Here is a 27319-nt window from a genome sequence, read left to right on the forward strand (position 1 = left end):
GAAGAAACCCATTTCACCTTTTTAGCTAGTGGTACCCAAATGCCTTTGCCCTCAGGACACTTTTACTCCTAACAAATTAGGGATTCGTTTAGAAACCACAGGAAAACATTAATTCAACTGAATTAATGTTTCAGTAACTGAAACTCCATCTCTTTCAGAAAATCACTTCCAAACACTCCATCCCATCCCTCTTGCCCCTCTGAACCTAACACAGTTATTGTTTGCACCTCTAGTTTGATATATTTGTAATGGCTGATTATGCATGGATGTCAAAACAATATTAATCATAATCATAACAGATACCATTTAAGAAGAACCAGCTACTTTCCAGGTATGATGCTAGGTGCTTCGCAGATATAACCTTAGTTTATTCAGTTCTAACAACACTGGAAAGTAGACGGTATTATCCCCATTTTACCAATAAGGAAACCAAAGTTCCTTCAAAGTTTGAGTAACACAGCTAGTAAGGCATGGACCTGTGCGTCAGTTCTGGGTCTTCGTGTAACCCATACGCCAAGGTCTCTTCTAGCAGGCTGTGCATTCAACTAGATGGGCCACTCCTTAAGAATCAGAGACCGCATTGCCTTTCTGAGTAGCTGGCATGTGGTAAATGCTCAGCATATATGTCCTTTAATTGGCTGCTGAAACTCTTCTAAGAGCAGCAATAGAACAACAGACAGATTCATGAGCTTCGTAGAATCAGTGTATATTACACTATTCCCTCCACTGCTCTTTTTAAAAGTTCTTTTAAATTTTTATCAGAGAAAATTCTATATCTCCTAAGATAACTTCTTATTCTGCAACAAACTACATAATTCTTAAAGGTGCTTGAAGCCATTACAACTTACTGGCATAATTAATAAAGGATAGACATCTTTAGTAGAAACAACTTTGAGCATCCTGCCATCTTCTGTCTGAGGTTGAGGCTGGTGCACCACAACGGGGCATGCTCAGTACACTCACTGTAGACTGGGAGATTGATGACTGGTAGCCTCCCTCCTCCTTGACAAGCAGTAGAATCATAGTTGGGTTAACAGCCTTGATTATGGAGTTGGAGTCCTGGGTGGCACAGGATGGTGACCAAATGCCAGATACCAGCACCAGACTGCCTGGGTGGAAATCCCAGCTCTGTCTCTTACAAACTGTGTGACTTGGCACACGTTACCACACCTCTTCTTGCTTGACTTTCCCCATAGGTAACATGGGGAGAATAATACTACCTACCCCAGAGCACTGGTATGAGTAGAAAATAAGATAATACATGTCAAGTACTCCCAAAGAACGCCTGGCATGTAGTAAACATTCAGTAGCTGTTGGATATTTTTACTCTATTCACGAGCTAACTGGAGCTCTTGGTTGATCGTTCCCATAACTATTTTTACATAAAAGCGAACAATAATAAGCTAAATGATATTGAATATTTACTACGTGCCAGATACATTCAAAGTGCTTTCTAGACATCTTCTCATTCAAGCCTCTTTACAACCTTTAGGTAATCACTAGTTTCATTCTCATTCTACAGATGGGAAACTGAAGGCCAGTGATTAAATAACTTGTCCAAGTCCATTTCGTAAGTGATGGTGCTGGATTTAAACCAACCTCTGCCTGGATGCAAAGCCCACAGTGGTCATCACTATTTTGTGTGCCATCTATACACATACATACAAGGTCATCAACTGTAACAAAGCTATTGTGATTGTGCCTTTGCTCTTGCCATTCTCCAGGCTGCTAAGCCCACCTTATATGGTCGCCACCTACCCAGATTCTACTCCTCAGTGAGCCTGACTCCTCCTGGGCATCTTCCCAGACACCTGCTTCTCACGTCAGAGCCACGCTTAGCACTCATGGAATGAAACACACCATTAAGCTCTTTACTGGTTTCATGTCCCTCCAACTGCATGTTGCAACCAAGAGGCAAAATGACGTTTTATATTTTTCTCCCATGTCACACAGTCCTTAAGAAATATTCATGGACTGATGAGCTCGTTACTCAATATATTAAGTTTTAGCTTCCACTTAGGTTTAAGACGTTGTCAGTGACAGCATTTAGAAGAAATATTCTTCCTGATCACTTTTGGAAAGGCCAGTATAAAAATTTCAAGTTATTATACTCATGTTAACCTTTACCACATAAGCATACTTGTTTCTCTGCGTTAGGTTTTCCTGCATGTTTTGTTAGCAAGTGTTATATGAAGAGCCACATGTCCTTCATATTCACCTTTTGTCCAGTTTAGTTTCATTTCAGCATATAAACTACATCTTATATCATTGGTAAAAGAAAAAGAACAAAGTTATATGCATGGTTATTTTTCAAGATAAAAGAAAAATGGGGGTTAAGGAAAGAACTTCAAAGTTAATTTACCAAAATCCAACTATATCCTTGACCTGTGCAGACCCCAATAAGGCATTAATTACAAAAGGATTAACACTCTTCTCCACTGTAACAATGGACTCCTCTGTCAATGGAAGGTGATAACAATATTTTCATTCATCCATTAGCATGGGATTCATAGATTATGAGAAAGGTCTTAACACTCTTCCTAAATGAAGTTAAGCAACACTGTGGAGGGAAAGAGCTACTTTCATAGTGTAAAAGGACTTAAGCGATTTAGAAAAATCCCAGCAACATTTTGCACTGTGCTCTGCCCAGAGCTAGCAGGGGACGCTATGAACGTGTTAGCTGGCAATATTTATCCTGTTTGCATGCAACTGGGGACACTGCATTAGCAAATGACTCCAAGGATATCTTACAAGAAAATATTTCCCTGTTCTTTTGCACTATATACCCAGCCTTCCCCTTCTCCTCTGCCCACTCGGATGACTGTCCAACTTCAGAGTGGATGCAATGACTCAGTGGGAGAGACATAAATAAACATTTTCTTCCCTGAATGATTCAACATGTTACAGCCATGTTGGAACAGAGAATACCATTAGCATGGTAAACTTTACTTATAAACATTTAGAGTTATTTTTGCTTAACTGAATTCTGCCACCAGTTCTACTGCCTATCCCTTGAAATAGGATTTTGTACTTTTTGTGGAATGACACGATGCTTTAAAAATGTAACAGATATAAGGATACCCGGGCCAGGGAAAGAAGAAAAGGATTTATGAATAGTATACACACCCTCAGTGGAATTTTTCTTACTCTTTGAAGTCTTCCCATCTAGGTCAAGTCAGTAATGCTGCCAAAGTCTTCATGGGCATAAGGAAGGCTTTCACATGCTTATAACCTTGAAAGATAAATGAAAGGCTAGCTAAGAACTTTCCTTACATGTTCATTTTTCCTCCTTGAAAGGATAGTTGACTGAAAATAAAACAGAGTTGACAGGAGTGCCAAATCGCGCCATATTTCTGCCACTATTTAAACTCGGCACTTTTTTCTCACACATTTGAGCTCTGAGCCAACAGAAGGGGACAGGGCAGCAGCATGTTAGAGGCCGGGTATGGGAGGCAGGGTGCTAAGTGGACCCCCACGGTCGTCACCTACTTGTGCTGTGAATGTGATTGTTACCGCACAGGGAGAAAAGAGATTTTGCACATGTAATTAAAGTAACTAAGCAGCTGGTCTTGAATTAACCAAAAAGGAGATTATGTGGGAGAGCCTCAACTAATCATGTGAGATCTTTAAAAACAAAGTGTTTTCTCCAGCTGGTGGCAGAAAAGGAAGTAAGGGAGATTAGAAGAGGGGGAAGGATTCGACATGAGGGAGGTTGTCCATTGCTGAGATGGAAGGAACGGTGAGGCAAGGATGTGAGTGTGCCGCCCAGGAGCTGAGAGTGGTACCAGGTCAGCAGCTAGCAAGAAAACAAGGATTTCACTCCTGCAACCACAAGGGCCTGAATTCTGCCAACAGTCTAAATGAGCTTGGAAGTGAGACAGGAGGGAAGGGGTCAGGGCACAACCGTTAAAGGAATGACACAGCCATTGAGGATATGACAAAAACTGCTTAAAACCAACTAGGCCCAAGACGGTGTAGACCTTGAGCCTCATTATACGCTCCTTGTAACACATGAGCATGCTAAATGACACACCCATAGGTGCCATGACAATTCCGAGGCTGACCATAAAAGGCCAAGAAGTGGGTGGTGGCCCACTTCTTGGAAATCCCTGCCCCTTCCCCAAAATAGTTGCAATAATCCTCTCACTTGTTAGCGTATGAAATTACCCAACCCATAAAAACTAACCACCCCATACCCCTTCTGAGACAGAGCGCATTCTGCCTATGAAGTGTGCATCTCTCTAAATAAACTCACTTTCACTTTACTCTGGCTCCCTCTTGAATTCTTCCCTGGTGAAGCCAAGGACCCTCACTTGGTGGCCTGTTCCAGGGACTCGCCCAAGACGTGGGACATGACTGCCTTCTCTTGCCCCGTCCTCCTGCAACAGAAGCATTCTTTCCAGAATCTCCAGCTTAGCCCTCCTAGCCCCTTGATTTTGGTTTTGTGAGACTCTAAGCAGAGAATCTAGTTGCACCTACCCAGACTATTGACCTACAGAATTACGAGATAGTAAATGGGTACTGTCTTAAGCTCTTAAATTTGCAGGAGTTTGTTACAAAGCAATAGAAAATGAATTCACTTAGTATTAGCTAAGAATCGGTCTCCAAACATTCCCACTATTCTCCTGTTCCAAGTTTCCTTTCCAACCAAAATATCTTCTTTGGTTCCTTAACATACCTTTTGCTTTCTCCTAGGCAGCCTTTACACACATTAACTTGCTATCTTGAAAGGCCTCTCTTCTGTTTAGCCAAGGCCTTTGAGACCAACCTAGAGCTTATAACCTGAAGGAAAGGAGCCTGACACAGTTTTCTTTCCAAATGCAAGTCATCTTCACCTGAATAATTCAACTGTCATTCAATTATGTCCGCTTTGTGGCACCTTTTCCTATGTGGTCTATATTCTTATTTTACCCCTATTTATCTTCTTGTTTATTAGATAGTAAAGCTCTTGAAAGCAAGTGCTTCTAATTTTTATCCCCTACTCTACCTAATACATCCCTTGTACATCACAGGCACTCTGTAAATATTTGTTCAGTTGTTTTGTTCTGAAGTATCTCTCTTTAATCTTAATGAGATTAAATGACACCAACAGTCCAAAGAAAACCTCATTAGCCAAGCAACAGGAATCTCAGCAGTGACCTGCCCCACATTCTACTTGGCCTTTCACTACCGTGAACCCCAAACACACTTAAACTGTCAAAATTAAAAATGTAAGTGCAAAAACAAGATAATCACAGAAAGTAACGTTTGCCAATTGATTTGTGTGACTTTCAGTGACATTGTAAGCTCCCAGCTATCCCCTGAACTGCCAATTCGCATAGAAAGGGATGCTTTCTCTATGGACCATGTTTACCACGAATACACTATTCGCATGAATGTGCAGGAGAGGAAAAGACCAGCAGAAAATATAAAGCGTGTTGGGTTGAACGTCATGAACGATTAAGAATGATCCACATAACAGGCGTGAAGAAGCAAAAGCCAGAAGTTACCCGCGGTGTTGCAAGCCATGCAGATTGGCTTTAATCCCTTGAAATACAAATAGGGCTTAAGATCCCAGCTAAGACATTTACTAAACTAAATGAACCTATTTTAAAGTTTCAGGGAAAAGCAACAAGAATGCAATTTGGAAAAATAATGAAAGTCAACTTCGTCACACTCCAATGTTTCTACCCAACCCCAGAGCAACACGTTGCTCCGTCACCATATGAAAATCCAACTCAAACTTTAAAAATATCACTATCTATTTTTCTTTGTTTCTCGAAGGAAAATGTGAAATGAAAATCAATTTGACGTGTATTTTAAGTGCTCTCTGCTATATACAGAACCATAGAACTTGAAGGCTGGCTGAGACTCTGACAGGCCATTTTGTTTATTCTTCTCCATTAGGCAGGCCCACACTTAATCCTTCCTTGATAGGAAAATCTCTATCGTTTTTAAAAGACTTTCAGAGATTTCTCAGACTCTCTCTAACCCACTAAGGTAGTTAATAACTTTTCTTATTATCTAGCCTAAATCCTTCACACTATGCTTAAGACTCATTTCTTCTTGTCTGACTGTTCACTAGAGGTACAGGGAATAATTTATCCCTCTCTTTCATATAAGAAATACTCATATACTGATAATAATTATGGAATTAGCTCTGCAATCTCATGATGCAATATTCCAAGGCTGTTGTGGTTCTCTGCAAAATATTCTGCAACTTCTCTTGCTTTCCTTTACCTATCAACTCAAAAATGGTTGCTACCCTCTGTTAAGGATTTAATTACCTGATTCTGAAGTCCTTGGTAGTTCTTGTATGTTACACCTTGGGCATCTGTCCAGGGTCGTATCTCAGGAATATGGGATGAAATAAATCATCCAAGGCTGTCCTCACTCCTACAAATAATTTTATGAAGATAATTTGGTTGGAATGAGCATTGAAGGCAGCTATGAAATGTGAAAGTAAGTCACAGAAAGGTTGTCTATATAGAAAAAAAAAAAACTGAAAGGAAATATATCACAATGCTAATAGCAGTTATCCCTGGATGATGGTAGGATTATGTGGGTGTGTGTTTTGTCTTTCTTATTTTCCAAACCTCTTGTAACGCATTAATTTTTAATGAGAGAAGAGTAAGTAGTATGAGTAATGTGTGTGTGTGTGTGTTGGAAAGGGTAAGAAGGAGCTGCCTAATGGATTATATAGGAGGGAGGTAGTGGGTGGCCAACCATCCCAGTCTTCACACTGAAAGTCCCAAGTTGCAGAAAACCCCTCAGTCCCCAGCAAACCTGGATGGCTGGCCACGCTACAGGTAACCAGGCGAGGGGACAGCATAGATGCTGCTGGGAGTGGGAATAACACCAGTACCATTATTTTTCCCACCAGATGGAAACCACTTGCCTCTTCCTGATGGGCTGCTCAGGATCCTTAGATTTGGGGGACCCAAGCAACACCCCAAATACGTGGAAAGGTAAGAGCAAATCTGTGTTCTCACCATGTTTTCTTTTTCATATACAGAGGCACTTTGCTGATTCAGGGCAAGGTAATAAAGGATTTTAGATTGGATCAGAGCAGAAGATTCTAGGCTTATGTGTTCGCTTTGCTTTTGTTTTCCTTTCTCCCCAGGGCTCAGGAACTAGAAATGCCAGGCCCACACCTTCAAGAGCCAACTTAAGACACAGACATGGTGTCAAATCAACGTGTTGACCTGGTACCTTGCATCAGGTTCCACACACTGAGCCCGCTCTGAGCAAAACCGTGGGGCAGGAACACAGCTCTGGCTTTGAATGCGTCTCCACTCCTGTTGGAACCACCCTTCCCTCCTTCAGTAGCCCAGCTGCTATCCCAGGCCTTTGCTGCGTGAAGTGCATTTGTTTCCAAGTGCTGTGTGGTTACAGTGGAGGCCCAGGAGACAGTGTAATAGCATTGGAAAGCAGAGGTTTTCGAGCAAGGCATATACAACTCAGAGCAAATCCACAGGCAGATCTTACCTTCAAGCCTCCATTTACACCATGTAACAGCAATAACAATCCCATTATCTACCTCCTAAACAATGCATGTAACATGCCTAGAACAGGGCCCAGCATTATGAGCACAGGCACATATATACACACACATATATGTACCAGCAAGGAAAGAGCCTTACTTCTATTCTTCTTTAATACAAAATCAGTCTCAATCATTCATTAAACATTTACTGAGCACTCACTGAGGGCCAGACTGGGCTAAATATCAGGCTACAAGATGACTAAGATATGGCCTCTGTCCTCAAGGAGTTTACAGCCCAGCACAGGGAACAGATGTGAGCACAACCTGGACTGTTCTCTGAGCAACAAAGCAAGTAGGTAGTGAGTGCTGGGAAGAGTAACATTAGGGAAGTCTGCACAGAGGATAGCGTGTTAGAATCAAATCTTTCAAATAATTTTTAATTTTTTAACTTTAGAAGTACACCGCTTCACTATTAAAAGATTCAAAACACATAAACAAAACAGAGAAAAACGAAGTAAAACCATTTGTGACCCCCAATGCCAAGAGGTAAACAACTTTTAGCATTTTTATATCCTTCCATAATTCTTAGATACATATGGAAAATATATATGTATCCTTGGTGAGGATTATATGGTACATGCTATTCTGTAATCTGATTTTTTTCACTTAAAAATATAGCCTGCACTGTCTTGCATGTCAAGAAATATAAAAATAAGTACAACTTTTTAAGTGGCTGCATAGTATTCTACCATAAATGTATATGTAATTTTCTTTTTAACAAACCCCTTTAATGGTTTCCAAATGGGTTATGCTGGACACTCTCATTCAATGGGAACTATAAGTTTTTTTTTTTTTTTAAGAGGGGGGTGTGGCATGATGTGATTTGTAAGGAAACAGGCAGCGAGGAAGATAGATCCCATCAAAAAGAATTCCAGGGCTTCCCTGGTGGCACAGTGGTTGAGAGTCCGCCTGCCGATGCAGGGGACACGGGTTCGTGCCCCGGTCCGGGAAGATCCCACATGCCACGGAGCGGCTGGGCCCGTGAGCCATGGCCGCTGAGCCTGCGCATCCGGAGCCTGTGCTCCGCAACGGGAGAGGCCACAGCAGTGAGAGGCCTGCGTACCGCAAAAAAAAAAAAAAAAGAAGAATTCCAAGGGCACCAATATTCTAGTTGGAGTTAAAGAGGGCCTGAATTAAGGCAGCAGTGGGCAGATGGGGAAGGGCCCAGCTGGGGGACTCATGGATTTGAACTCATAGGACTTGGGGGCTGACCATGGGACACTGAGTCCGGGGATCGGTTGTGTCTTGATGGGGCTTTAGCTCCTCGCTGCTTATTAACCACGAGAGAGAACCCAAGAATCGTGTGTCTGGGGACATGTGGATATCATGAATTCCTTTTAGGACATGTTGAGGTTGAGGGGCATGTGAGACTCTGACATGGGGATGATCCGTTGTCAAACCCATAGCTCCAGATTATGTCCAGGTGGAGAAGTGGCTTTGGAAATATTCAGCAGGATGAAGACGACTGTCCAGGAGAGCTGTGTTAGGGTTCAGACTGAGAGGTGAGGACAGATTATGTGGGAGGAATAGGACAAGCTAAGAGGGACCAGACACCGAATCAGAGATGTGAGCACAGGGCCACTGAGGTATGCGTGAGGAGAGGCCAGGCTGGGAAAGGCTCATCTCTATGACAGTCTTTTGCTGCTGGAGGACTCAGAGAATCCCAAGGGATGTGTTAGCTCTTCTGTGGACATGCCCTTCCCCAGGGTGCAGTCACCCTGGATGACTTCATAATAAATGTTAGGACCACATCCAAGGCCAGCGGTGGGGGTCAGGCTTGGCTATTAGGATTGAACACTAAGATATCCTAGAGGAGAATCTCTCAAACTCTGCTACAGCCCGCTCATAAAAAATGGGGGAAAAGACGTTTATAGTCACACAAGTTTGAAAGCATAGAGGTAAGTGTTTAAAAGGAATTCTTCACTGCAGGACTTTTCAGAGGCTTTGATACTCATTAGAACTGTGCCTCTTCAAGAGAGCAATGTGGTGGATGGCATCTCCCAAACTTCTGTAACCATGGAATTCTTTCCACATAGAAAACCTACTAGTAACTCGGAGATCACTCGTATTCTGGGAGGCGTATAGGAAATACGGACCGAGAGAAACGCAGCAGGTACTATACACAACCCCAAGCTCAATTACTCACAATAACAAAACAAAGCAGCTAATTTACTGTGTCTGCAAAATAGGTCAAACACTAAAGGGCAAACACAATAAAGGCGAGGAGTCTTTTAGTGCCATATTTCATTAGTTCTGAGTCACATTGCTTTACATTTTACTCTCTGAAATCGAAAATCAGGATGTACCTCAGAGGTGGTGTCGAACAATCTCTGTCTGCCCTGTGCCAATCACGACAGAGTTCTCACTGCATCAGCAACTTGGAAAAAAATTCCTGGAAAATTAGAAAGGCATTCTTGTAAATCAAATGTTTGTGGGGAGCGGGTCTGGGATGGTAACTAAGTGATCAGCCACATTCTTGACCTGGGAGTCAAAGCCAGGTAAAGGGTTCTGCACCAATGGCTTTGGGTTATCTTACAGACTCTTTTAAGAAACAACAAGCCTCAGTGTCTTCAAAGGAAGTTACTGATATATACACAAGCATGGGCATCAATGACAGTAAATGAAAAGGGATGCAGAAGAACTGGCCTTTGGATGTGAAGAAGTTTTAGAATACCATAATTACTTAGCTCCCTTATGTTTTTCCTTTTTTCTGTAGGCAAAAGAGTGATAGATTAAAAACAAACAAACAAACAAACCTATGTCTAAGTACAAAGACTTTAAATGAGTGTAAAATACATTCTAAGTGATAAGAAAGCATCGTATCACAGTTTCATGGGCAGTGATTTTTCCTTCTTAGTGGTATATAAAATAATGGAGCATTTGAAGTCAATTGTGACTTAGAATTAGTGAAATGGATAACTGGCTTTGAATAAATGTATTTTGGCCAATTCTTTCTAAAACTTTTTGCAATTTATTCCTAAGTGGCTAAAATTCCCAAGGAAATTCAATTAACTAGCTTTAGAGTAAAATTTTTGAGAATAGCCTTTGGTTCCCTTATTCTTTAGGATTTCAAAATCATCACTCTCCTCTTCTTGGAAATCTCAAGCCAGCCACCTCCTAAAGTAACATATCTGTAACAGGCTTCTGCCTCTAAGCTGTCCTGGACAACAAAGCTTTGCACAGGACCAATTCCCTGGAGAAAACCTAGCTTCCTCTAAGTTTTTGTTTTCCTCTGCAATTCTCTTTTTATAGTTGGAGCCAGTGGTAAGGCCATTCGGCCCCAGCTGATCTCAATTAAACCCTCTGTGTGAAGCAGGGGGTAGGGGTGACCCAGCACTGTCTCTCCCCTCTTCATTTCTTTTCTATAAAACCAGGGGATGAGATAAGACATTCTCCAGGTCCCTACAGCATTAACATTCTATGTTTTATGTTGACCTCTCAAAACAATCAAATGTATTCTTGATATTTAACTTGCATTTTATACAAAAGAAGCATATTATACTCACAATTAACCATTTTGCCTTAATAAGCAGATACAGCTCTTTACAATTCTCACAGCCTACTGCCAAATTTGGAAACACACTTCAAATTAACATTTTTCAGAAGGTCATTTAATGTATACCAGCGCCTCTCTGAATTTGACTTCTGTGTTTTAAAATTATATTTGTTCTCATCTTGAAAGTAACCAGAAGTGCTGGGTCTTAACAAGATAATCATTCCTAAGTTGAGATGGGCAGTTCTGATGAAGTTAACTATTTATATGATCTACAGTCACTAGCCCACAAGACTGTGAAGTCGAGCTCATGTCCATCTCATTCGCTGTGGTATCCCTAGCACCGAGCACGGTGCAATCATGCAATAAGTGCTCAACATCTTACTACTGGATGAATAAATGAATGACTCAATGGCATTGAGAAACAGATAATGACAGGCAAAATGACTTGTTAAATGCCTAATGTGTGTGTAGTATAAACCACTACAAACAAGAACAGATCATTTAAGGAGACTAATCTTTCTTCTGAATTTTGTTCCCTCCAGGACATACTTCAGAAACATGGTAACAAAACATGCATTATTATTGACCCTGGGGAAACAGGTGATTGATATTGAAGTTTGTGGGATTATTTATCATATACATGCACAGGCATCTTCTCAATCACTAATTATAAACCAGACAGTTTCAATTGTAGCAAAAGGAGACTCCTAAACTGAATATTTAAATTCTTTTTTAATTATTGAAGATTCATTAGCCCCTTGAGAGAAATATTGAAAAAATGTTGGATGGAGGGCTGGACCCCTAAACCCCAGAATTAACATTCCCATTAAAAGAGTGTAAGAAGCTCCCCAAAATCTGATGGGAGGTGTCCTTTAGAGGCAGAAAATTTACTCTTGGAAAAGGAATAAGCTGAAGACCTTGAGGGTCTTATCTGACGAGGAGAGATGAGTTTTTGAGTGTGGCACTGGGAAAAGAGCCTCTATCCAGCCCCTGGAACTTGATCCAGAGAAGAGACTAGAAGTCTGGGAGACACCTGCCCCATCGTGTGCAGAGAGGAAGGAGCCAGAGCAAAGCTGCCCGAGCCTGTGGGGATGCCAAGGGCATCAGGAAAGCGCTGGGGCTGCCAGGCACGCAGCAAAAAGGAGGACATGGCAGTGTTTGTATCCCACCACCTTTCTCTGGTTTGGGACTTTGAGTTCAACACCCACTGGCATTTTTATTCAGGGACTTGTTTATTCCTGATTTTTGTATGTCTTGGAAAAGGAAAAATGGCATGAAAATTCCTTAGCATTGGAGATGTACATTCAGATTCTTACCATGCTCCCTGGCCAGTCTGCTGAAATCCCCAGAATTTTTATAAAAATTATCTTGCTTAACAGAATTCATGAAATTCTTCCACTGAACTAATCTGCAGATTCTGTCAAAACAAGCTCCTTCTCATACGTCAGCAACTATGGGTCTTTCCATATATTGATGGAAAAAATATATATTGATGTGCAGAAAAGTAAGAGAAATTGAGGGGTAGTGAGCGGAGGAGAATGTTATTCTGATCTTTTTCAACCCTGAAGAAACATTTGAATCGGAAATGCTGTATCTATCACAACAACAGAAATGTGTACCTTAGATCTCTACTATTTTAATTCTCTGCATTCTACCAGTATATTAACTATTTATAAGAACCATCCTATAGATTTTTTTTGTCAAGTTGGGTGATTTAATTGATCATATGTAACTAAATACTACAGAGTTGAGTGATAAATTGTAACTTGATACTATTATTCAAGCCACCTCCATAGATCAGAGAATTATATATGAATATATGCATATTTAGGATCCTAAAAGCAGCAGCACAATTTTTAAAGTTATAAGGCTAGTTGGCGGGGCTGGAGAGAGGTAGAAATAAAGATTCATTTCATCCAACAATTCTAACCAACACTCATTCATCCTGAAAGAAAAATAAAAATGCAGCTACTCTATTGATCATTATTTCATAGGAGTTTGCAGTGTCTATCTTCACCAAGAGCTTCTGATTCTTTCATTGGAGGAAAGTTGGATAGGGGAAGAGATGCACGCAAAGGCATGATGACCTTCTTCATACATGCAGCATCTTTCCACTCTCCCTTTCTCTCGTCTGATGTGTGGCCTGGACAAGTTGCAACCCATGCTGTGCTGAGGACTGGAAGGAAAAGGTTTAACTGATGGTCTCAGACCAGGCCTACATTCCTTTGTAAACTTATCTCTGTGTCTTCCCCCACAGGTCGGCTTAGAGGGGAGGAGATGTGCGGTATGAACAACTGGGGAAGAGGTGGAGCAGAGCACATGCTGAATGGAAACTAAGCATCCTTGTCTCTTTTGACCCTGGTCTCCATGGTAGGAGATGAGGTAAACTTCCAAACTCCCCCCTGAAAAAAAATGTGATGAACACTAACCCATCTGAGCTAGAATAAGTCAAACAGAAAGACTTTGCTAGTTCTGAGAGACCCAGGGTTTTCTACACATATCATCAAATACCTGCCCTGCAGAGCTTCAAATAAATGCATAACAGATAAATGGGTAAACATGAGGCCAATGTTATTTATCAAATTGGAGGCAGGGAAATCAGGATACAGGTCAGAGGAAAAGTTGAGAAAATTCAGAGCTTAACTAAAACTCAATACAGAGAGATTTATTTCTCTGCTTCCAAAGAATCATAGCTAAACCCAGTAATATATTTTATGCACACATATAGAAAATGTATTTTAATTGAGTAAAGCTTTCTAAGTATGCAAATAAATTATGTCATTAAAATAAACCCCTCTGGGTGTTCACACCATGAGGAGAAGATTCCTAATCACAGATAAAAGACTTTTATTCCATGAGTCAGCAATAGCTATTCTGTGGGCAAAAAATAAATTAATGAAAGATAAATAAAACTCCCAACTGGCTGCATATATGTATATGTAATTATATATTAAACTGTATTCTACATTATACAATTATATATACTTTTATATTATGTATATAATTATTATATATTATGTACACAATAAGCCTTTTAAAGGCCGGCCGTGCCCAGAACAGCGTGGGAAATCACATGACATATGAATGTCACCCACTTACCTCTAGTCTATGTTTTTACACAGTCATATACTTCAGTATAGATTTGGGACGCTGCTGTTTATTTCATATTTAATACTACTATTAAATATTCCCATGACTGAAAAAAAGACGTTTTACATTAAAATTTTTTTTAATTTTTCAGGCATTTTCAAAGCATCTGAATAAAGCAAGCAAAATGATGAAATACTTCAAAGAAGACAAACTATAGCTCCTATTTTTTAAAAAGATCAGGAGAGGAGCTCTACACAATGAAACAATTAATTTTGGGAGCAGCCTAATTCAAAAAAATGCAACTGCTGTAAAATGTGCAGCGATGTCTCTCTTCCATTTATTAAAAAGAAACTCTTGTGAAATGAGAATTAGACTATTGAGCTATGAATGAAAAAAGGGGGTGGGAGGTGGAAGAGGATCTGAGTCTGCACCAACCACATGATCCAACATGACTCCGGATATTAGATGACTATGTGAGCCTAGAAATGATATGAATATATTGTTCTCACTTTTTTTAAATGGAGTTTTTTTTAATGCCACATATTTGAGCAGGAAAAAAAGCAAAATGAATGATGTTTTATATTTCTATATATACTTGGCTCTTAATAAAATATAAATGATTAAATTTACCTAAACTGTTTTCTTGCTCTGTTTTGATGAATTAAGTTTGATCATTTCTTGCAGCAATTAATTTATATGAAAACTTTTCTTGATATTTTAATCCAAACTCACATGGTATCGAATGAACTCCTATTGAACTTCCAACAGTAGATTATAACTTTAAAATTGCATCATGTTCAAAACACAGTGAGTCATCTTTGCCTGGAACACATAGCCAGAGTAGCTGTGTGCAACTCCAGCAGGTTATTAAAAACTCCACAGGACTTTTGGTTTCTGGTCCAGCATATAAGGAGCTTGGAAGGTGTCACTCCAAAATAAGTCAGAGCCGTGAGGTCACAAGGCAAACCGCTGCCTCAAAAACTGGAAAGACAGGAGGATGCAGAAAATCACAACTTATAGAGCAGAAACCTCCACGGGAAGTAGCACCGGGTTAGAAAAACCTGAACAATAATTGGGAAATTGCTGGAGGTTCAGTGTAAACAACTCTGAGAGATAAAAACTCCAGGGGCGCTCGGTCAGGGGAGGGCCTACACTTTTGTGAGTTTTACCTCTGAAAGATGGACCAGGTTCTTACACTGAATATCAGAGGCAAAAATCCCTTGTGTTTCTGGCAGGGGGAGGGAAGACGGAACCACTTAGAAACATGTCACAGCATTCTGTTTTCCTTAAAAAGGACTGTCCTCAAGAGAAACTATTTAAAGAACCTAAAATACTGGGGTTTTATCAAAGCCTAACTGACTTGCACTTGTGAAGTTTTGAGTCCAGAGGCACAGGTTCACTAAAAGACTAAAACCTAATCCCAGGGCTCTGGAACACATCCCTTCTCCTACACCTTACCTCCACGTCACTAAAGGCTTATTTGCCACATCTCCTCCCACCAGTACTCTGTCATCTACAGTCTTCAAAAAAATATTAGAAAATTGAATCCAATAATGTGTAAAAGGAATTATACACCATTTCCAAGTAGGAATTATCCCAGGCATACAAGGCTGATTCAACACACAAATATCAATTAATGTAATCTATCACATCAACAGGCTAGAAAAAGAAAAATTGGGCTTCCCTGGTGGCGCAGCAGTTGAGAATCTGCCTGCTAATGCAGGGGACACGGATTCGAGCCCTGGTCTGGGAGGATCCCACATGCTGCGGAGCAACTAGGCCCATGAGCCACAACTACTGCGTCTGCGTGTCTGGAGCCTGTGCTCCGCAACAAGAGAGGCCGCGATAGTGAGAGGCCCGTGCACCGCGATGAAGAGTGGCCCCCACTTGCCACAACTAGAGAAAGCCCTCGCACAGAAACAAAGACCCGACCCAGCAAAAATAAATTAATTAATTAATAAACTCCTACCCCCAACATCTTCTTTAAAAAAAAAAAAGAAAGAAAAATCACATGATCATATCAGTAAACTCATAAAAAACAATGGACAAAATCCAACACTTATTCACGATAACAACTCTCAATAAACTAAGAATAGAGGGGAACTTTCTCAGCTTGATAAAGAATATCTCAAAAAAACCTACAGCTCACATCATACTTAATTATGAGAAACTCAAATCTTTCCCACTAAGATCAGGAACAAGGCAAGGATGTCCCCTCCACCACTCCGTTTCAACACCATACTGGAAGTACGAGCTTAGTGCAATAAGACAAAAGGGGAAAATAAAAAATATACAGACTGGGAAGGAAGAAATAAAACTTTGTTCACAGATGACATGATTGTCTATGTAGAAAATTAAAAAAATAATAATAGACAAAAAAACTCCTGGAACAAATAAGTGATTATAGTAAGGTTGCAGGATACAAGGTCAATACACAAAAGCCAACTGCTTTCATATGCACTGACAATGAACAAGTGAATTTGAAATTTAAAACACAATACCATTTACATTATTAGCATACCCCAAACTGAAATACTTAGGTATAAATCTAATAATATAACAAAAATGTCCACGTTCATGGATAGGAAGACCCAATATGTCAAGATGTCAGTTCTTCCCAAACTGACTTATAGATTCAATGCTACCCCAATCAAAATCCCAGCAAATTATTTTGCAGATATTGACAAACTGATTCTAAAGCTTATACGAAAAGGCAAAAGATCCAGAATAGCCAACACAATGTTGAAGAATAAAGTTGTAGGACTGACACTGCTCAACTTCAAGACTCACTTCATTAAAGCTACAGTAATCAAGACAGTGTGGTATTGGCAAGAGAATAGACAAATAAATCAAGGAAACAGAATAGAGAGCCCAGACATAGACCCATGTAAATATATTCAACTAAATATATTTATAGAAATAAAGAAAGAAAAGGTACCACAATGGAGCAAAGACGGTCTTTTACAAATGGCACTGGAACAGCTGGAGATCCACATGCAAAAAATAAAAAGAATCTAGACACAGACCTTACACTCTTCACAAAAATTAAGTCAAAATGGATCACAGACCTAAATGTAAAATGCAAAACTATGAAACTACTAAAATAAAACAAAGGAGAAAATCTGGGTGACTTTGGATTTGGCAATGACTTTTTAGATACAACGCCAAAGGCATTGTATCTAAAGAAATAATTGACAAGCTGGACTTCATAAAGTAAAAATATCTGCTCTGCAAAAGACTGTGTTAAAAGAATGAGAATAAAAGCCACAGACTGGGAAAAATTATTTGCAACAGACATATCTGAAAAAGGACTGTTATCCAAAATATACGAAGAACTTTTAATTCAATAATAAGAAAATCAACAACCCAATTTAAAAATGAGCAAAAGACATGAACATACATTTCACAAAAGAAGATACACAGATGGCAAGTGAGCATAAGAAAAAATGCTCAATATTATATATCATTGTGGAAATGCAACTTAAAACAACAAAGAGATATCACTACATATCTATCAGAATGACAAAAGTCCTGACAACACCAAATGCTGGTGAGGATGCATGGAGTAAGAACTCTCATTCATTGACGGTGGGGATGCAAAATGGTGCAGCCACTTCGCAAGACAGTGTGGCAGTTTCTTACAAAACTAAATATACTCTTACCATACAATCCAGCAATCACACTTCCTGGTAAATAACCAAATGAGTTGAATAATTAGGTTCACACAAAAACATGCACATGAATGTTCATAGTTTTATGCGTAATTTTCAAAACTTGGAAGTAACAAAGAAGTCCTTCAGTAGGTGAATGGATAAATAAACTATGGTGTATTCAGACAATGGAATGTTATTCAGTACTAAAAGGAAATGAGCTGTTAAGCCGTGAAAAGACATGGATGAACCTTGAATACATATCAGTAAGTGAAAGAAGTCAACCTGTGCCAACAAACACATGAAAAAGATGTTGAACATCACTAATCATTAGAGAAATGAAAATCAAAACCACAATGAGGTATCACCTCACACCGGTCAGAATGGCCATCATCAAAAAATCTACAAACAATAAATGCTGGAGAGGGTGTGGAGAAAAGGGAACCCTCCTGCACTGTTGGTGGGAATGTAAATTGATACAGCCACTATGGAGAACGGTACAGAGGTTCCTTAAAAAACTAAAAATAGAATTACCATATGACCCAGCAATCCCACTACTGGGCATATACCCTGAGAAAACCATAATTCAAAAAGATACACAATGTTCATTGCAGCACTATTTACAATAGCCAGGACATGGAAGCAACCTAAATGCCCATTGACAGATAAATGGATAAAGAAGATGTGGCACATATATACAATGGAATATTACTCAGCCATAAAGAGAAACGAAATTGAGTTATTTGTAATGAGGTGGATGGACCTAGAGTCTGTCATACGGAGTGAAGTAAGTCAGAAAGAGAAAAACAAATACGGTATGCTAACGCACATACTGGAATCTAAAAAAACGGTACTGATGAACCTAGTGGCAGGACAGGAATAAACATGCAGATGTAGAGAATGGGCTGGAGGACACAGTGGGGGATGGAGAAACTGGGACAAAGTGAGAGAGAACTGACACAGTGTATTGACATATATACACTAGTGACACATAAGACATAGTGTATTGACATATATACACTAGCAAATGTAAAATGGATGGCTAGTGGGAAGCTGCTGCATAGCACAGGGAGATCAGCTCGGTGCTTTGTGACCACCTAGAGGGGTGGGATAGGGAGGATAGAAGGGAGGCTCAAGAGGGAGGGGGTATGGGGATACATGTATACTTACAGCTGATTCACTTTGTTGTACAACAGAAACTAACACAACATTGTAAAGCCATTATACTCCAATAAAGATAGGAAAAGAAATTTTTTAATTAAAAAAAAAGAAGTCAATCTGAAAAGGCTAAACAATGTAAAACTATGGAGATAATACAAAGATCAGTAATTGCAGGAATTGGGGGAGAGGAAGGAGTAAACACAGAGGATTTTTAGGTGAAATCCTAAAAACCTTCATTTTCATGTTCGTTTTAGTGAAAATACTCTGTGTGATACTACAATGGTGACTACATTTGTCAACATCCATAGAATGTACACCACCAAGAGAGAACCCTAAGGTAAACTATGGACTTTGGCTGATGATGACGTGTCAATGTCATCAAGTGTAACAAACGTACCACTTGGCACAGGATGATGTTAGTGAGGAGGGCTGTGTGTATGGCAGGAAGTGTGGGAAATCCCTGAACCTTCCATTCAGTTTTGCTGTGAACCTAAACCTGCTCTAAAACTAAAGTCTATTTTTTTATTTTGTTTTAATAAATGTTTTTCTTTTTAAAAAAAAGTCCACAGTGAGCATTTTACACTTCTTTCTCCTTCATTTTGACTTAATAAAGGCTTATTAAGCATGTGGTATTAATTTCCTAGGGCTGTCTTAACAAAGTTCCGCAAATTGCATGAACAACAGAAATGTACTGTCTCTTAGTTTTAGGGGCTAGGGGTTTGATCCAAGATCAAAGTGTTATTAGAGTTGGTTCCTCCTGAGGGCGCTGTTCCATGTCTCCCTCCTAGTTTTTGGTGGTTTAGTGGCAATCTTTGACATTCCTATTCTCTGATTTCATGTTCACATGGCATTTTCCCCGTGTACATGTCTCTGTTTCCAAATTTCCCCATTTTATAAGGGCACCAATCACACTGATTGAGTGGCACCCACTACCTAACTTACCAGCAATACCCCTATTTCCAAACATGGTCACATTTGAGGTGCTTATTGTTAGGACTTCAACATATGAATTTCGGGGAGACACAGTTCAGTTCATAACACGTCTATGTATGTAACGCTGCGCCAGGCTCTGTTGGGAATCCAAACTATTATGAGGCCGCCTGCCCGTGAGAACATGACAAAACATATACAACCACAACAATTGCACAACTGATATCACAGGCAAGTAACAGAATAAGGGCGAATCGAGAAGTACTAGTACTTCTGGCACGGCCTTAAAGGAGGGCGACAGAGACCACTTGCCGGTTGGCATGTACCTCTTATGGGTTGGAAGTTTATGGACAAGCTTCCTCGAAGCAGTAGGGATTAAGCAGGGGCACACCTGATATCAGTAAGTGGGAGCAAGTGAGAAAAGGACAGCCCTTGCTGTGCACTTCCTTCTCCTTCCCAGGGTCTGTGAGTAGCTGGACATCGAGCACAGCAGGGGGCTTACCTAAGGGAGCAGTGAGCAGGTGATAAAGCTAGAAAATCAGAGCTGAGGCCAAATTGCAAAGAACCGTGAATGATAAATGTGGGCTCTGGGTGAAGTGAGGCCTCTGAGGTTTTGGAAACAGGAAGTGAAGTAATGAAAGCAACACTGAGAAAGGTTTTCCTGGCAGAGGGATGTAGACTTCATTGCAGAGGAAATTCATTCTTTCAACAAACATTTCTTGAGTCCACTCTCTCTACATGAGAGGAACTAATATACAACAACTATTCTTCCTGAAGTAAAAGATCACGTACAAGTAAAATGCCCACTAAGGGAGAGAGGTTAAGACTGAGCTTTGCCTGAGATGTGAAGAGTCTCGGGAAACTAGCTGGCTGGCCTGCTTTTATCTGTTTGTGTTTTTTATCTTGAGTGTCATGTGCTCGAGTTTTATTCATGAATAATCCTTGAAACTCCCTTCCATCTTTGCTCCTCAGCACTGCATGCCCTCACACTCAGTGGACCACAGAAACAATTCTGATACAACCAAAATTGTTCTCCAAAGAGGAACCAGGGTAGAAGAAATAGTGGCTCTGTAAGAATCATAACCGACCCCCAGTCATCAGAGACGCAGGCTCTCAAGGAGGAAAAACCAAACATAATTAAAATTGTATTGCTCAAATTTCCAATTACATAAATCACTGATATTTTCCTTAATACCATACAGTATACTGTATATCACATGGATTTATAGGTTTTAGGATTGATTGAGCCAACTACCATCCGTGTTACATCAGCAGGTTCTGTATCTCTTGGTGTCAGCAAAACAAAAAAAAAAGACAGTTACTTTTACATTCAAGAAGAAATCACATTGTATTTTCAAAGCACATGTCATCTCAAAAAATTATGCTTAGGCAGGATTTTTCATATAAATAATTCTCTACTGGGCAATCTATCAGAGGCTGGTTTTTCTTTTCCCTCTTTTTTTCAAGTTGGCTTTGTGTGCTTTAAAAAAAATAAAATAAAAGGATAAACCTTAAAAGCTCGTCTCTAATAGCAGGCTTGGTAAGAAAAAGCAGAGAACTTTTTTCTGAAAAATAATATTCTTTCTTAAACAAGTACAGTTTATCATCTCGGTTCTTGATTTAATAGGTGGAAAATTTTTAACCCTTATCTTTTATTAATATGTATTACCTATGGTTATATATATGAATGTTGTGTTTGCAGATAGCTACAAACAATCTATTAGCTTATTCACCCTTTTATTTTCTCGAGACATTTTTAGTTTATTTCACGAAGCCAAAGAATTTTAAATTTGGATTATTAGAGACCTTCTGCCTTTGTTCCAGAGTTTAAATTAAAAATTAAAATTCATCGCTTTTCTTTTGTTTCAGTGTAGTTATCAAAGCAATATAAACAATGTTTCAGTGTAGCTATCAAAGCAATATAAGAATGTTACAGAAAAATTATAAAACAGAGAATACCTCCTATTGATTTCTACATTCTAATATAGCCAATGTGATTTTTTTAAATACCTCTTTCTGGTATTTCCCTATATGTAAATATTTCATTGTAATTACAGTAATTGTAACGTTTGGCATCCCACTTTTTTAAAAGTTATGAGACGTTTCTAGTCAACAGTGATTCTTCCTAATACCAGCCTAGGTGCAGGCAAGTGGAGAGAATGGAAGCCTGGCTTTTGGGCAGAAAGCATGGTGGCTTTAGGGGCACCTGCATCTCCCTGGGGAGAAATCTGCCTGCCTGCATCAAGAGGAGCACAAGGGGGAATCCCTCAAATTAACCCTGGAAAAGTAGCTTGGGACCAGATTTGGAGGGTGGGGATAGGGGGTGTAGGCCAGAGAGGGCCACTTGGCCTCCAGCCTGAGGACCCCCAGACTGCACTAGAGGGCCAGGAGCTTGTCCTGCTGGTACCGCTAACTCCACTTCCCACCCAGCTCACCCCGTTTCTGGATCTCTACCTTGGAATCCCAAAGGGCAGAGAAGGGAGAACAGGGCAGGGCCTGGGCCTCCAGTAGTGACTTCACCCTGACACCCGCCTGGTCTCCCACTAGTTTCCAGCTGCTGCGCCCGAGCAGCCCATGGATTGTCTCCTCATCACCGACTATTCTTTAAAAATAGAATCAACATTTAAAATTTGGAGATTCCACCGAAAATTTTTGAATTTCCAGGTCCTTTTTAAAAATTGTGCCATCTGGCAACCTTGGGTCCTAATTTGCAGGTGGTAATATTTGGCTGGAGCAGAGCTGGGCTGCCCCCTGAAAACTGTTTTCCCTCAAGGGGGCTCACCTCCAACCTCACCTGTTACCAATACCAGAGATAACTGCCTTTTACTTTCATGTCCTGGCCAGTGATTTCCTCACAACAGCTAAGAGAGAAAAGTACACAGGGAAGGTTTCCGGGGGTTTTGTTGTTGTTGTTGCTGTGTGTGTGTGTGTGTGTGTGTGTGTGCGTTTGCATATTAAACCTATAGGAGTATCTTCATTTTCTTGAAATATAGGCTCTCTTAGTCTATCTTTCATGTGTTCACTTTTCCTAGAAAGAGACATAGGTACAAGAAATATATCCACCTCTTAGCTACCATAAGAGAATCACCCAAAGTATCATGATAATATTTTTGTTTGTTGTTTCAAAGCTATATATTTTGTTGTACAAAAATTAAGATGTTGGTCAAAACCCGCATATTATAGAATATAACTAGGCTGGCGAGGTTAGTTACCATACTAGTCCCTTATGCCAACCACCTGGTGAGTAGTAAAGAGGCACGTCACCAATGCCCATTTTCAATGGCGTGTTACTAGGATCCTAGGGCCTGACTTGCCCATGCATCTTCGAACTGTGTTTCTTGGAACCCTAAATATTAATCAGAGAAGCTTCCGTGTCATTCACCCCCTTCCTTCAGCCAGAGTACCCCACCATTACCTGCTCCAACCTTAGAAAGTTACCATAAGGCTGAAACCTTATACTATGCTACTCCAATCTCCTCATTTTTCAAACAAAACTAAACCACAACAACAAAAAACCATGAGATTTTAGAGCTCTGAATTGACTTGCCTCAAATCATACACAACAATGAGAGTCAAAGTGAGACCTAAAACTCTCTGAAGTGTTGGTGAGTTTAAGGCAGATGCTCTCGAGTCTGAGGTTACAACAGGAACAGTTGGAAGTGAGGAGGTAATATTGCAATTCTGCACTGCATCAAGCCATGCAGTTTCACTGGTTAAATGCTTTTCTCCCTAGTGTTATGCTTGATTATGTGTGTGGAAGATCTCGAAGTTAAAGCATATCACTCATTTTTTTCTAGGAATATCATGTTTTTTTTTTTTTAACATCTTTACTGGAGTATAATTGCTTTACAATGGTGTGTTAGGTTCTGCTTTATAGCAAAGTGAATCAGCTATACATATACATATATCCCCATATCTCCTCCCTCTTGCATCTCCCTCCCACCCTCCCTATCCCACCCCTCTAGGTGGTCACAAAGCACAAAGCTGATCTCCCTGTGCTATGTGGCTGCTTCCCACTAGCTATCTATTTTACGTTTGGTAGTGAATACATGTCCATGCCACTCTCTCACTTCATCCCAGCTTCCCGTTCCCCTTCCCTGTGTCCTCAAGTCCATTCTCTACATCTGCGTCTTTATTCCTGTCCTGCCCCTAGGTTCTTCAGAACCTTTTTTTTTTTTTTAGATTTCATATATATGTGTTAGCATACGGTATTTATTTTTCTCTTTCTGACTTACTTCCCTCTGTATGTTATGGGTTTTTTTGATGCATTCACTCGTTCTGATTTTCACTCATCTCTGTATAATCACTCATCTCTTAAATAATGCTCATTCCTTTCCAAATACGGCACTAGCCTTCCCTGTTCATAACATTTGGTGAGACTTATATGGGGAGGATGCCTTCTACTAAAAGTAGCATTCCATGGTCAATTAGGTAATAAAAAGTAATCTGGAATTTAACCAGCTAGTACCCTATGTATAGCTATATAAATATAATATAGCTAAAAAGGAAAAATTAAAAGAAGGGAAAACCATTTTTAAGTTCTTGGAAAAATTATCAAATGCGAAAGCAATGGTAATAAGAGACTTCATAATGCTTAAATGTGATTATTGTTTACCATCACGATGAGTGCTGTGCCAAATGTAATGCTAACTTTGACCAAGGTCAAACATGCAATTTAGTAATTCTAAACAGGCATATAGTTGTCTTTTTGAGTTGGCATAACAGCACTATTTTTCACAACTTTGAAATTAGTTCAAAGCCAATTGGATCATAAGGATTAACGATGTCCACTCTGGTGATCCGGGGCCCAAAACACTCATCAAGCGCTCCCAGACTTGTCTCACTCCCACGGCTTCTGGCGTGTCTAATGAAATTAAGATTCTTACGTTACTGTAGCATTCTATTAAAATCCTTTCCACCTTTTGCCTGATGGTCTATCAGATAAACAGACCATCCAACAAATCCATACTTTATTACCTAAATAAAGCACGTGACTCGGAATCTGTCCTCACCAACCTACCAGTTCTCAGCCATACGGCTAAATAAGCCCCAAACTGCCATCTCAACTACGAGGCAATTCCGTCAAACAGCTGATGCCCCGCCCTAGTGAAGCAGCTGTTGAACTAAATTGATCAAATCCATGGTCCAATGTGGCATCACATGATTTCAGCTCTAGTGCTTATGGAGTAACTCAAAAGCTGAAAATAAAATTCTGTCCTTAATAAACCTGAGGGGTGGGGATGTCCCATTATGCTTTACCTCAGTGTCCACAGCTATAAAGTGAACATTTTAATGACACCCAAATTCCTACGAATGACGCTAGTAATCTAAATAGATAGTACACGTCAGGCCCTGCTGACCTGCTGAAACATGTGTCACCCTGGTATGGCAGAAGAGGGCACCTTCCTTTCCCTCATCTTCTGTTCTCCCCTTTGCCTGCTGATGAGAAGAATGAGCCTGCATCCCCCAGCAGCTCTGCCTGGGCTGTGGGTGACACTGGTGAACACAAGGGCAGGCGCAGAATAGGAGCTAAGGGGGCTCCCTGATGGCTGTTAGTCCCCGACATGGACTCTGAGCTAGCAAATGCTTCTGAGGACCTTGAGGGATGGAGGAATTGGAGGGAGACAAAAAGCACAATTAAGAAGCAGGTGAAGGTCATTTTCAGGACCTTTCCAATCACGCCTGGGCCTTCTGGCAGCATCTTGACATCCCCAGACACCCTCAGCTGTGCGCAGCCCTGGAATGAACATCCTAAGCGGCCTTGCACATTGCAGTCTCCTCCAGACCCTCCCCCCCTCCCATCCCTCCTCAGGGTCTCTTGGTCCCACCAAAACTCCTCAGATAATAGGGAATAACTTATAAACACCACTTCCCACTTTCTGCTTTGCGTTATGTCCTATGCTTGCTTTAGATTAGCTCCTAGACTACAAGTCCCCTGAGGAGACAACCCCTCACTCCCTCATTGCCTCACACACATAAATACCTGTTGAACGAGTGAAGGAGTGGATGGTCTCATCTCCTGCCCCCAGGAGAGAAGGAAAAGAATGTGTGCTAACATCTGCTGAGTAGCTCCCATGTATCAGGCACTGGACGTACTCTATTATCTACACCACCACTGCGTTACTACCGTTTCACAGATGACGGCATTGACCTTGACACTGAGGCCAGCGGCTCTGCACTCCGCGCTCCCTCTGTCTGAAAAGCTTTAATGACACGGCATCTCTAGGCTGCACCTTTCTTGTCATTCAGTCTCAACGCAAAGGTTGCCTTCTCAGAAAAGCCTTTCCTGACCACCCCATCTAACTAGACCACCCTCTGGTATCTATCCCATCACCCTGATTTGTTTATCACTTTTCATCCCATACGTGGCATTTACCTTATCTGAAATTACTTTGTTCATTTATTTGTCTCCCCCAGCTAATTCCATGAGAGCAGGCACCTTATCCATCTTGTTCGCTGCTTTATTCCTAACGGGCGAGAGTCATGTCTAAACATAGCAAGCGTTTGGTAAAGGTTGATTAAATAAGAGAATTAGTGAGTGAGTGAATTAATGAGTGATGGAGGGAAGAAGGAAAGCAATAAGGTGACTCAGCTGGTAAGACCCACGGCAGAATTTAAAACCAGCGCTGTTTGATTCCAAGCCTGTGTTCTTTCCTGCTAATCCTAAGAATCATTTGGACTGTTTGCTCACATACAGATTCCCAGGCACCTTCCCCAGAGATTCTAATTCAGTAGGACCCAAACTCTGTATTTTTTTTTTTTTTAGATGTTGGGCGTAGGAGTTGATTAATTTATTTATTTTATTTTTGCTGTGTTGGGTCTTCGTTTCTGTGCGAGGGCTTTCTCTAGTTGCGGCGAGTGGGGGCCACTCTTCATCGCGGTGCGCAGGCCTCTCACTGTCGCGGCCTCTCTTTTTGCAGAGCACAGGCTCCAGACGCGCAGGCTCAGTAGTTGTGGCTCATGGGCCTAGTTGCTCCGCGGCATGTGGGATCCTCCCAGACCAGGGCTCGAACCTGTGTCCCCTGCATTAGCAGGCAGATTCCCAACCACTGCGCCACCAGGGAAGCCCCTGTATTTTATTAACATTAGTGACTCCTGTGTTCAGGCAAGAATATGGCACTAAATTACACCGTGTCTTGTTGTGCCACGTGGCAAAGAGATTGTGAGCAGGACGCCATTCCTCAAATGATGCCCTGTGCGCAGCCACCTGCAAGTAGGTCCATCCCCGAGAGAGTCAATCCTCTTTCTCTACTCATCAGTGATTCCTTGAGTATTTATTGAATTCCTGCTGTGAGCCAGGCATTGGTCTGGGAGCTGAAACATATCAGTACATGGGGGAGACAAAGTCCCTGCCAATAAGTCGAGCTAAGCGCCAGGTGGAATGATGGGGCGTTTGTGATGCGGAAAAGGAGGGTCAGTGCTTAGGATAAAGTGGTCAGGGAAGGTCTCATGGGGAGGGGGGCAGAT

The 27319-nt window shown here is 40.8% G+C and overlaps 1 long non-coding RNA gene across 5 annotated transcripts in view; it reads right to left on the reverse strand.

Moving 5' to 3' along the window:
• LOC141276108 (uncharacterized) overlaps positions 1–27319 on the reverse strand; it is a 381052-nt gene that overhangs the window by 147733 nt on the left and 206000 nt on the right. For 4 of the 5 annotated variants that reach the window (XR_012325058.1, XR_012325055.1, XR_012325054.1 and 1 more), the window contains 3 exons: positions 6267–6375; positions 4256–4379; positions 3127–3232 (listed from right to left, as the gene is read on the reverse strand). This is a non-coding gene — a long non-coding RNA (uncharacterized lncRNA). Of the gene's footprint in view, positions 1–3126; positions 3233–4255; positions 4380–6266; positions 6376–9831; positions 9920–27319 lie in introns of those variants that run through there. The other variant, XR_012325056.1, reaches the window with a different exon arrangement.

This window comes from Tursiops truncatus, chromosome 12 (assembly GCF_011762595.2).
Source record: "Tursiops truncatus isolate mTurTru1 chromosome 12, mTurTru1.mat.Y, whole genome shotgun sequence".
NCBI lineage: Eukaryota > Metazoa > Chordata > Mammalia > Artiodactyla > Delphinidae > Tursiops > Tursiops truncatus.